Below are 11,992 nucleotides of genomic sequence, written 5' to 3' on the forward strand. Positions count from 1 at the left end.
GATCTCCAGGGAATAGACTTACAGACCGTTGTCAGTGGACATGTGGATGCTGGGAATTGAACCCTCAGTCCTCTGGAAGAGCACACAGTGTTCTTAACTGTTGACATTTTATCACAAAATTTGGAAATGACTGGAAACAACTCAGCATAGGCTATTCTCTCTCCAGCTTGATAAGCAGCACTCTCTCCTCTCACCCAGTGTGCTGTCCTATAAGGATGAAATTCAAGAGGAAAGAAAACGCTTCCCTAAATAAGCTTCTCGGTTCCTGCATAGCTCTGAACACACTTAAGAGTGATGCATTTATCAGCAACCATTCAAATGAGCACAAACACAAGGGTATGTCGCACTACTTCACTGGGTTACTTTGCACAGTTATCTGGATCTCCACTTCTATGGCAGTAGTTTCAGGAAATTAGATCAAGTTCCCTTTCACCTCTTCTACCTAAAATCCATCTTTTAGGAATTTGCCATGGGGTCTAAGGTGTCTGAGAGCAAAGTCATCAGTGAATAGATTGGATTTATGGGCTGCTTATCCCCCAATACTTCAGAATGTCGCTCCTTTGAGTTGCCCTGTCTTAACCTGAAATATTTTAGAGTGGCCAGCTTCAGTGTTCAATGTGTGAGAAAAGAATTTAACACATCACTTTTGCAGCCTATGGTCAAATGTGTTTAATAACACACACACACACACACAAAGATAGACACTGGGAGAAAAGATGCCTGAGTATTTTTTTATCATATTCTGGTCTCCTCCATCTTTGTAAAGGATAGAACAGAACCTTAAAGTCTGTCACAATGCTGTATTTAAAGACTTACGCTTGATTTTTGCCACAAACTTATCTGTATAAAATCTTTTCCTTGTCCCCACACTAAGTATTTATTTCAAGAATCTAGGATCAGTCTCCCACTTAAAGCATAGCCTCACTGGATCCCAAACTGTGAAAGATCTTAATCCCGTACGTATCTTTGCTTCCTTTTGTTTCTAAGCTCAGAATGTGCTGTTGTTAGAGCTGGTGGTTCACAGTCACTCCATTCTGGAGACAAGAGATATTTTCTTCTAGTTGACTGGTTTCATTAAGGAGCTTTGTAAATAGGTGTGTGCCCAGTGTTTGTTTACAAAACACACTGATGAGGCATACTCCACATCATTCACTGCTATCAGAATGGCTCTCTCCCTTGGAAACAGTTTATTCTTGAAAAGCCTTTTGAGTTATGAGTCCACTTCCACACTTCCAGAGCTGAATATAGTCTTAATAAAATATGGGTGCCTATCAATCAAGTGGGTGTATTTATGCATGCCATTTTCTTACCTTTAACAGTTTCTCATGGCTCTTTCTCCTTTCAGCTAGAAGGTTGAAAGAACAGGAGTGTGAGATATCTCAGGTGACTGGAAATTCTTGTGTCTTCTTTTATTTTGTATCATTCATTCAGATAGCTTAAGTTTTCAGTTTTTGAAAACTACCTTCCTGTCTAAGCCCCTGGCACCTCCCTCTCCCAGGCAGCCTGTTCTCTTTCTTAGAGTGTGTTTTACTTTCGTATAGCTTCCCACATTTGAGTAGATGTTCAGAGGTAAATCCTTTAGCTATTTTTGTGCTTGCCAATCAATGTGTGTGTGTGTGTGTGTGTGTGTGTGTGTGTATACTCACATATATGTGAAGCTATGTACATTTATACATGTGTTCTTACCTCTTTAGCATCCTAGTGTCTCTCTTTGGAGCGACATGGATACTAATTCAGACCTCAATGTTTTAAGTGTGCCTTGGAGTTCAGTTCACTGTCATTTTTTTTCCTTTCATAAAATCATGTACATTTGCATTTTATTTAGTCAATTCCCTACATTGTCATCTTTTTTTCTGATTTTAAAAAGTACTGCTTCACATGATTTTACATGATAAATTCCTAAAACTAGGAAAGTTGAACTGGACAGTTGCATATACCATATACCTTTGTGTTCTCTGTCTCTCACTGTCTCTGCCCCTCTCTCTCTCTCTCTCTCTCTCTCTCTCTCTCTCTCTCTCTCTCTCTCTCTCTCTCTCTTCCCTTCAAATTGCTTCCATAAAGATTTAATGATATTTCATTGTATGAAAATTCTTTCTCACTAAAAAACAAACAATACATTTCTTTTTTTTTAAGAATTATTTATTTTATGTATATGAGTACACTAGAGTTGTCTTCAGACATACCAGAAGAGGGCATCAGATCTCATTACAGATGGTTGTGATCCACCATATGGTTGCTGAGAATTGAACTTAGGTCCTCTGGAAGAGCAGTCAGTGCTCTTAACTGCTGAGCCACCTCTCCGGCCCCAACAATACATTTCTTAATTATTAGTAACCAAAGTGGCTTTGTGGGCTGGAGAGATGGTTCAGTGTTTCAGAGCATGGGCTGCTCCTTTAAAGGACTATGGTTCAACTCCCAGCACCCATGTGGCAGCTTACAGCTGTCTGTTAACTCTAGTTCCAGGGATCTGACACCTTCTCACAGACATACATGTAGGCAAAACATGATCGCACATAAAATAAGAATAAATTACTTTTTTATTTCAGTGTGCTTGCAGCAAAGTTTTAACTAGTAATTCTTGGCTTTTAAACAAAACCATGCGCCCCTAGTATGTGTAAATCATTTTATTTCCTTTTCAGTTATCTCTCTGAAGATGTAATATATTCCTTCTCTATTGTCTTCGTGCTGTCTTTTGTGTTGTAAAATGTAGCCTGTTAATACAAATTATGTCTTCTGATTTGAGTTGAAAGTATGTTTCTTTTCTGTTTGGCTTTTGCCTTTTCAGAGTGGTTTTTATGTATATTAGTATAAATGAAGAAAACCTTAAAGAATGTGCTGGAGTGGAGTTTGTCAGTCTTCCCCTCACATAGGCTACAGCTGGCAGAATACTGCCCATGGCATTGCTTCACAGTCACATTCAGGAGGTGGCAGACGCATAGTTTCCGCAGCATACAGAGAATGCTCATGATTGATCTCCTGTCTGCAGGACAGGGCTAGGGTAGGACAGACTCAGCTTTTTCTGAATCTTGAGTGTTTATGTTCACAGATTTGGTTGAATTTGGCACTGACTCTTGCTTTCATTCACTGACTGATTCAGAGTCTCTTATCTTTTATGTTATCAGATATTCATAGCCTCAGACTAAAGTTTCCCACAATGTTTTTATTCATTGTTGATATTTGTTAAGGGTACATGTAGTATTACAGGCTGGGACAATTTTGGCATTTTGTGACATTGTGTCAGTATGGATTATGAAAATTTTTCCTCTTAAATATGTTAAATGTCCGTTTTCCTACCTACATGAGATGGCACATGCTCATTTATTATGTTTGTATAGATAAATTAAATTAATAAGAAAAATTTTCACTAACGTCACAGATCAGTTCTTATCTAGCCCAACTTGTTGTTTTAAAAAGTCCCACCATAATTACTTATTTAATGTTTTTAAAATGTATAAATGTTTGATTCTCCAAAAGCTAGTCCTGCCTCTTGAGAACTCATCTCTATGCTGATGTGATAACTCCTATTTCTTGATTTTGTTCTCCGTCTCCTGGAAATAATTTAGAAGGCCATATTGTTGATTCTAAAGAAAATCCAGATCAGACCAGATCACTAGAGCAAGCTCAAGATCTGACCTGAAAATTTGAAGTTATTTCCCTTCTCTAATCGTCTGTGCCCACACACTTTTTAACTGCATCACTTCAGTATTCTTGTGTGTGACTGCAGCTTTTGGAAGCAAACATTATTGTGAAAACAAGAGATACATGGAGATTCTCAGTTATCTAAGACTTGGGTTCAATTTTCACTGCTATGAATGGGGTATCTCTTCCACTCTGTTTGCACAATAGCTAATCTGTTTGTGGTGTGGCTGGGATAAACAACTGAGCAGATAACATCCTCCCCAGAACTTCTCAGTCTTAGCATCTACGGCAGATACACCATTTCAAACACCATCTTCAAGGGCAGGCAGACTTACAGCTCACCCTCAGCAAGTGAGTGAGAGCTCTTGGCAGGTAGTTCCTGTGCTACCCTCATTGCTTCTTCCAGTTTGTTTCCATCTTTATTTTACCTTTACTGTGGTTTTGTTGCTTTTTAGGTGTATTTTACCTTGAAATGTTAAATGGATTTCTAGAAGCCACTATGTTGAACCAATATGGAGGAAATGTTTTAAATATAATAGAAAAAATATACATTAGTAAGAAAACTAATAGGGGGTTCTTTGAGTTCCTGAAGACAACTACTCTATTCAAAATAGAACTGAGAAAATAAGCATGAGATGAACCTGGGGGCTGACTAGTCCCACTGGGAGATAGAATCAAGTGAGTGAGACAGACAGACAGACAGACAGACAGACAGACCAAATGTTCATAAACACCCCTCCTTGTGGTGGAACCCTCCTTGTGGTAGACCACAGTTGATAATATTTGGGGGCATCAAAAATTAGCTTTAAAGTAGTATCTGAGGGTCCCCCCAAAGTCTAGTTATTTTCCCTTCTTGAACATGGTCATCTGATAACACTAACTCTTACTGAGGATGGACAGGAGAAAGATTTATAGTTTTAGATTTGGCTTCATCTATTAAAGAAGTCTGGATCTATGAACTGGCTCAAACCTAGCTGTGCCTCTGTGGTGAAGTTATAGTTATAAGCCACACATACTGTTTCTCTGTTATACAAATCAGATAAGGTATTGACTGTCCAGTATAATAGATAAAATTGTTTTCTTAGTTATAAAAACAGATTAAATGGTAATAAATAGTCTTTTTACTTTATACAGGTATCAAATATCAATATTTGCTTGTTCTTATTATTCTGCTGGATCACACAGAAGTGTGGATTGTACTTAACTTGGTATCCAAATATTTAGATTGAAAAGTATAAGCCAGGTGTTGTGATGCATGCCTGTATTCCAAGTACCATTGACAACTGTCAAAAGTTTGAGGTCAGCCTGATCTACATAGTCAATGTTGTACCAGCCACGCTAAATAGCAAAACCTCATTTCAGTAAACCAAAAGAAGTAAACATAAGGTATGACACAGACAGTGTGGTGTAGCTAAACAAAGATGCTATCACCAGACAAAGAGCCATGCCAGCAGGATGTGTTCTCTTCTGCAAACATTTCATGTCTCTATGTACGTATGTAGTCATTGTATGTGGAAGCATAAATTCACCTTTGTGTTTGGGAATTTAATGTGATTAAGAGGTGTCCATTGCATGCCAGCGTGTGAAGAGACAAACTAATATGATATATACTGTGACATCTGGATTAATGTGGGAACAATTTTCCCCAATTCTCCACCTGCATATTTTGAGACAGAGTTGGATGAGAGAGAGAGAGAGAGAGAGAGAGAGAGAGAGAGAGAGAGAGAGAGAGAGAGAGAGAAACTGACATGAAATTGGGGTCCAAGCAGCAGAAATAAAATATTTCATCCTATTTGAATCTTATTTCCAGAATGAAGTAATGAGGAAGAAATGCTGAGATCCACAGACAGAGTAGCTTAAACCCACTCTCTTTGGCTCTCCATTTAAACTTCCCCCCTGACTCCTGGTCATTCCACGACCACCACTGGAGATCAGCTGTGAAGAACTGTAGCTCTTCTCTGTTGTGCCCACAAATCCCACTCCTGTTACCACATGCAGTACTTATATGTATAGCTCAGACTTTTGCCTTTCCTGGTCTTCCCTTTCCTTCCAGAACTTCAAATCCTCAGTCCTGTGGTAGCAGTGTAGGCTCTAATTCCTATGGTGACATTCTTCTAATTTTTTAAATGATTACCATACAAAGTGACAAGTCTTGTTATAGTATTTTCAAATATATATCTTCATGCTCCCTCCTGTCCTTCCCTGTGCCCTTCCCTCTCTGACTGGTTCCTTGTCCCCCCACCCCAGTAGTCCCTTCTTTGACTCTATTAACCTGTCTTCCTGCTCACCAGCCCTATAAGGTCCCCTTTGAAGGCTACCAGAGCTGCCAAGGCATTAGCTTTGGTAACTGTTCCAGGATGTCCCTTCCCCAACCACACCACTTCCTCTTTCCTGGTTAAGTCTTCACCACAGTGAGGTGCATTCTGTAAGGACTCACTGAAATTTTTTGTGGACAAAAAAGTCCCTAATCTATGCTTACAACTGGTTGCTTGGCTCACTATAAACTTCAAGACTGAATTCATTTCCATTTGGCCATTTAAATTTTTAAAGTATCTCCTTTTGTAACTTCCAAGGACTTCTTTTTAGGAGGCCAAAGCATGCTTACTATGATTTTTTTCATTTATTTATTTATTTATTTATTTTTATTGCTTAGGCTCCTGGGCTGAGTTTGCTCCATGAAGCTTATGGGTCTGTAGCTGCACTGAATAGATACTGGAGTGGCAATTTTCTTCATTGGGTTTTCTAGGAACGAGCTGGGATTTTCAACCAGCAAATTTATATCTTTCATACCTGAAAATATTCTAATGGTATGCATGCTTTCCTCATTTTCTCCTTATTTCACTCTCCGAGCTATTATTCAAATATTGAACATCCTATAGTAACCTCTAATTTTCCAATATTTGCTCTCTTATTTCTCAACTTGATCCTCCAACTCATCTAACATGTTTTCCGTTGCCTCTCTCACTCTTTCTAAAATCTTAAATTCACATCTAGATTCTTTATCTTCAAAGCATAATCTTTCTGTGCTTTGTCTTCATGTTTCATTTATAAGGATTTCCTTGACATTTGACAATTTCTGGGATATTAAGTGTATTTAAAGATGAGATACTAACAGTAGATTCAAAAATTTTAGAACTTGAAACTTGATTTTTCAAGTTGCACTTTACTGTGCAGCAAAAACTGAGCATAAGTAAACTGATGGAGCCGTTGCCTAGAAAACCAGATATAATTAATTACTTTCAAAGGGAAAGTCAGGCTTCCCACAGAAAGAACTGCTCATATTTTGACAAGTGGTCTTTAGAAGGACAGGGAGCACAGAGCTGCACAGTTGCTATTGTAGAGGAATTTTAACCCAGTATCATGGCTACTCAGGCAAGGAATCACAGCCAAAGATACAGTCAAGCCAGAATGCAGGCACACCCTGGAATACAGTAGAATCTGGTTGGAATACAGACATGCCCTTGGTACACACATTTAATCCCAAAATGTGACTTCAGTAAAGTTAGTTTGTAAAAGGAAGCAGCCATGTTTGAAAGTTACTTCTTATTGAGGGGCAGACAAGTGACTAATCAGAGAAGGATTTAACAGAATGAGTCAGAAACAGGATATGGCTCCCTCTCAAGAAAACAGACAGAAAAGAGAAGCTACTTAAGAACAGCACAGAGTGAGTCAGGGAGAGGGCAGTTCAGTGAGTGCAGTTGAGTTGACTTTAGGCAATGCAGTGGAGCTCCCTTGAATAAGTTGAGTCAGTGCAGCTCGTGCAATGCAGGTAAGCACGAGCCATTGAGAATAATAATCAGAGAACAAGGAGCCCAAAGATTAAAATAGCCAGAGTTAGAGGCCAAGCAGAATAATTCAGTGGGAAGCCAAGAGAAGCCAGATTGAATCAGTCAGCTTGGAGAGGAGTTTGATCCAGAATAGCTGGGTTGACCCAGCCAGTCAGAGTTCAGAAAGAACTAAAAAAGGTGAGTTTATTTAGCAGTAAGCCTTGGGATGAAATGTATATATAGCTTGGATATGGCTCTCATCTCATCCCTTCCTCTGAGGAAATAAAAGTGACATTCACAGCTACTGTGGCTCCTCTTTTCTCTTGTTCTTTATTGCAGATCTTCTTTTGGAAGATAATGATTTTACTTTATATTTACTGTTATTACTGGATAGAATAACATTAGAGGCCTGAAAATCCATTCAATTGCCATCTCTTTTCATTTCCTTTAGCCACTCGACAAACACTTATTGGAACCTTTGTATTGACAGTGCTATGAAGAGTGAGGGTATCTTGTGAAAAAGGGAAGAAAACAGATTCCAACAGCTAACAGATAAATAATTTTAAAAGATAGCATGTTAGTTTTGTTTTTTGAAGTTTTATTTTATTTTAGTACTTTGTTTCCAAGTTTTAAACCTTAAGACACATTTTGGGTTACCCATATCATGCAGACACGGTTTTGTTACAGCACTTTCTGACACATGTGCTATTATGCTGGGTTCAACATCCTTTCCTGCTATGATACACTCTCCTTTGTCAACTTCTCTTGTTTCCTGGTCCTGATTCCATTACCCTCTCCCTCTTTCTGTCTTCCTTAAGCTCTCTCTCCTTTCTCTTTCTAGTTTCAAGACCTATGCACATGCAAACACATGCTATATAACTACACACACACACACACACACACACACACACACACACACAACCTTAAGTCTGAGTTCTACATATAACGAGAAAATGTGGAATTTTCCTGTCTGAATTTGGCTTCTAGTCATTGAAAACAGCATGATTTCACTGTTCTTTATGACCACATAAAATCCCATGTTGTATGTTTACACCATTTTCTTTGTGCACTCATCTGTTGATGAGCACTAGCCAGGTTCTATATTTTGGTGAATAATTTTGGGGGAAGAGAGTGAGTATCTAACTATCTCTGTGCTGTGTGACTTAAAGTCATGTGTGTGTGTGTGTGTGTGTGTGTGTGTGTGTGTGTGTGTGTGTGTGTATCATGGTAGTTTAATTTGCAGTATTTTTTATTTCAATGTTGATTTCAATAGTATCTGTAACAGCTTATTTCCCAACAGCACAAAGTTTCCTAACACACTCCCAGAGTTGGTTATTTCTTTTGTGGGGGATGGGATGTTTGTTTGGAGTTTTTTGCTTTTGTTTGTTTGTTTGATGATAGCCATTTTAACTGGGATAAAGTGATCTCTTACAGCAGTTTTAATTTGCATTCCCTGATGGCTCACTTACCTCCTGGACATCTGAACTTCTTTGGAGAAAAGCCTATTTAGCTCTATTATATTGACAGATTTGGTTGGGTTTTTTTTTCCTCTAGTGTTTAATTTTTTGTTGCTATTACATATCCTAGATTTTATTCCTGTATTGTGTATAGTTGGTACAGGGTTTCTCCCATCCGGAATGCACCCAGAATACTGTCTCTTCATGGAAGTACCTGTTTCCTTTGATGTGCAGAACTTTGTACTTTGCTGTAATACCATTTGTCAACCATTGGGATTACTTCCTGTGTTACACTGGAAAGTTCCTGAATGTACCCACTTCTTGAAATCTGTGTCTCTGGATATGCATGTGTGCACGCACGCAAATTCGTGTGTATTTCTGTGTGTGTATATGTGTGTGTGTCACTGTAACATTTTTAAAACTCCAGGTTTTACATTAAAATCTTTGATCCATTTTAATTGATTTGGGGGCAAATATGGATATAGTTTCATTCTTCTAAATATAGAATTCTAGTTTTCCCAGAGCTATTTTTTGTTTGTCTTTTATTTCAGTGTACATTTTTGCTGCCTATTTTCCATAAATTAGGCAAGCATAACTGTGTGGGTATGTTCCTGGATCCCTTATTTCACTGGTCTCCATGGCTGTTTTAGTTCCTAAAGTTCTGTAATTCAAGACAGGGAGTTATGATAACTGTAACATCACCTTTTCTGCTTAGAATTGCATTGTCTATTAGGAGTCTTTTATGCTTCCATGTGAATTTTGGGATTTTTTTTCTCTACTTCTCAGAATAATGTCACTGGAAATGTACATTGAGATTGTATATTGCTTATTTATTTTCCCTTTTTTGTTACTTAGGAACACTGTTTATATGTATAGTGCAAGTGATATAGATGTCCCAATTAAAGCTGAGCTCTCCACACTCTTATTCTCTGTATTTGACCTGTTATGGACCACAATGCTAATCACCATCTGCTCCAAAACAAACTTTTTCTTATATTTGTATACAAAAATAAAAACTTAAGGGAAAATAGATTGCTAGTCCATTTAACTGAATAATATTATGAGGCTCTCCCCAGGGCCTATCACCTAAGCCAGCTACAGGGTTTGGCAGATTCATAGTACCAGGCATGTGTTCCATTTTTTGGAGTGGGATTTAATACAATCAGAAACTGTTTGGCTGTTCCTATAGTAAGAAAGACACTACTAATGTAAGAGCTTAGAGAATGGGCAAACCTGTGTCAAATTCTAAAAGAAATGCTCTGTCTTCCCTCACCTAATGTAATATTGGCCATAGGTTTCTCATGTATAGCCTTCACTACTTTGAGGTAAGTTCCTCCTCTTCTGGGTCTTGGGGCTTCTGTCACGAAGGAATGCTGAACTTTGTTGAGGAGCTTTCCTGGATCTGTGGAGATGTCTATGTGGTTTTGGTACACACATTTATGTTCTGTGTTCCACTTATTGATTTGCATGTGCTGACCTAAACTTGAACCCTTGGAATAAAATCAACCTGCTCATCATATACAAACCTCTTGTTGTAGTCTTAAATTTTGCTTGTGTCCTACTTTGATTTCTGTTTTGTGATAAACACCAAGAAAGAAGGCAACTTCGAGAGGAATGAGCTTGTACTGGGGCTCCAATTCATCAAGGCAGTTAGCAGTATTCCTCCACCAGTTTCAGCTGCAAGTATCTGCTTTGAATGTCCATCTTGGCTTCCCTCCATTATGGACTATAACCCAAGAGATAAAATAGCATATTCCTGTATATTTGAGTTCCCTCTTAGTTTTTGGCACCAGCTTAACCTCCAAACTCATCTTGGTTTTTATTGTTGTTTTTTGGTTGTTGTTTTTTGGTTTTTTGGTTTTTGGTTTTTGGTTTAGAAAATTATCCTTAGTATGAGGACCTGGGTTTTGAGTGTGTACAAGTCCTCCTTGAAATGCAGAGAGCATCTGGTCCTTCTCAGCATCAGAACTAAAACCTGGAGTTTTCACCCTCCCCTTCCAGTACAATAATAAATCTATTCTAGCCTTTCCTTTTCCATACTTGTCGCTGTCTTCTTGCAGCAGTGATAAATGAAATGTGGAAATGATGAAAGGTTGCCATTGTGGAAGCACGGAAAGAAGTATGAGCTTGTTCTTCAAAACTCAGCAAAAAGCTATCAGACAACTAAGAAATTGGAATCAGAAATGATAGACTGGGGAAAAACAGAAAGGAAAGAAGCCCAGTACTTGTGTAGGAAACTGTGTCTTGATGGGGTGGAGCATGAAGTGAAGAAGGCTTAGACAACTGTTTCTCAACCTGTGGGTTGAGACCCCTTTGGTAATTGAATGACCCTTTCACAGGGGTCACCCAAGACCATTGGAAAGCACAGATGTTTACATTATAACTCATAATGATAGCAAAATTTCAGTTATGAAATAACAATGAAAATGATGGAGTAGTTGGGGATTACCACATCATAAGTAACTGTAGTAAAGGGTCACAGAATTAGGAAGATTGAGAACCACTGGTTTAGACTGATCAAGTAGACAACAGTCAGACTACAGGTAAACTGCACTTCGCTGTTGATAACTGTGAACTTTTTCTCAAAACTAAGGCTCTATTTGGAGAGGAACTAGTAAACAGAATAACTACAAAATACATATTTATGGTGCTATATAATTAGTTGTCTCTTATATTGGCTATTACACATCACTTAAAATATGTGTGCAAAGTTGATTCTCATTTTTCATTACAGATATGTTCCATAAAGTCATTAGAAATACTGAATTAGTTAATAGCAAATCACAGTAGTATTTAAAAAAACCTACATTAATTTTTATAAACCAGTTGGTATATAAATTTACCTTATGATATGTATGTTTTAAAACACCTTATTAAATACAGTTAACCACTGACATTGAGACAAGGTGACACTCTTATATCTCAGGGCCATAGTAAGGTCGTTTACCCTTATCTTTTCTATAAGGCACTTAAAAGCCTCCTTGCCCTTAGGAAAACAATCTTTGATCATTTTCCATGGTGAACAGTCACGTTAAAGGACAAAAATGTACAAAATCTGGCACTGAGTAGGTCACAACAAGCTAGTGCTTGGTTACAGTTTGAGCGCTGAGACAGGAAGGTAGCTGACCT

The sequence above is a fragment of the Mus musculus genome, chromosome 15 (assembly GCF_000001635.26).
Source record: "Mus musculus strain C57BL/6J chromosome 15, GRCm38.p6 C57BL/6J".
In the NCBI taxonomy this organism is placed as follows: domain Eukaryota; kingdom Metazoa; phylum Chordata; class Mammalia; order Rodentia; family Muridae; genus Mus; species Mus musculus.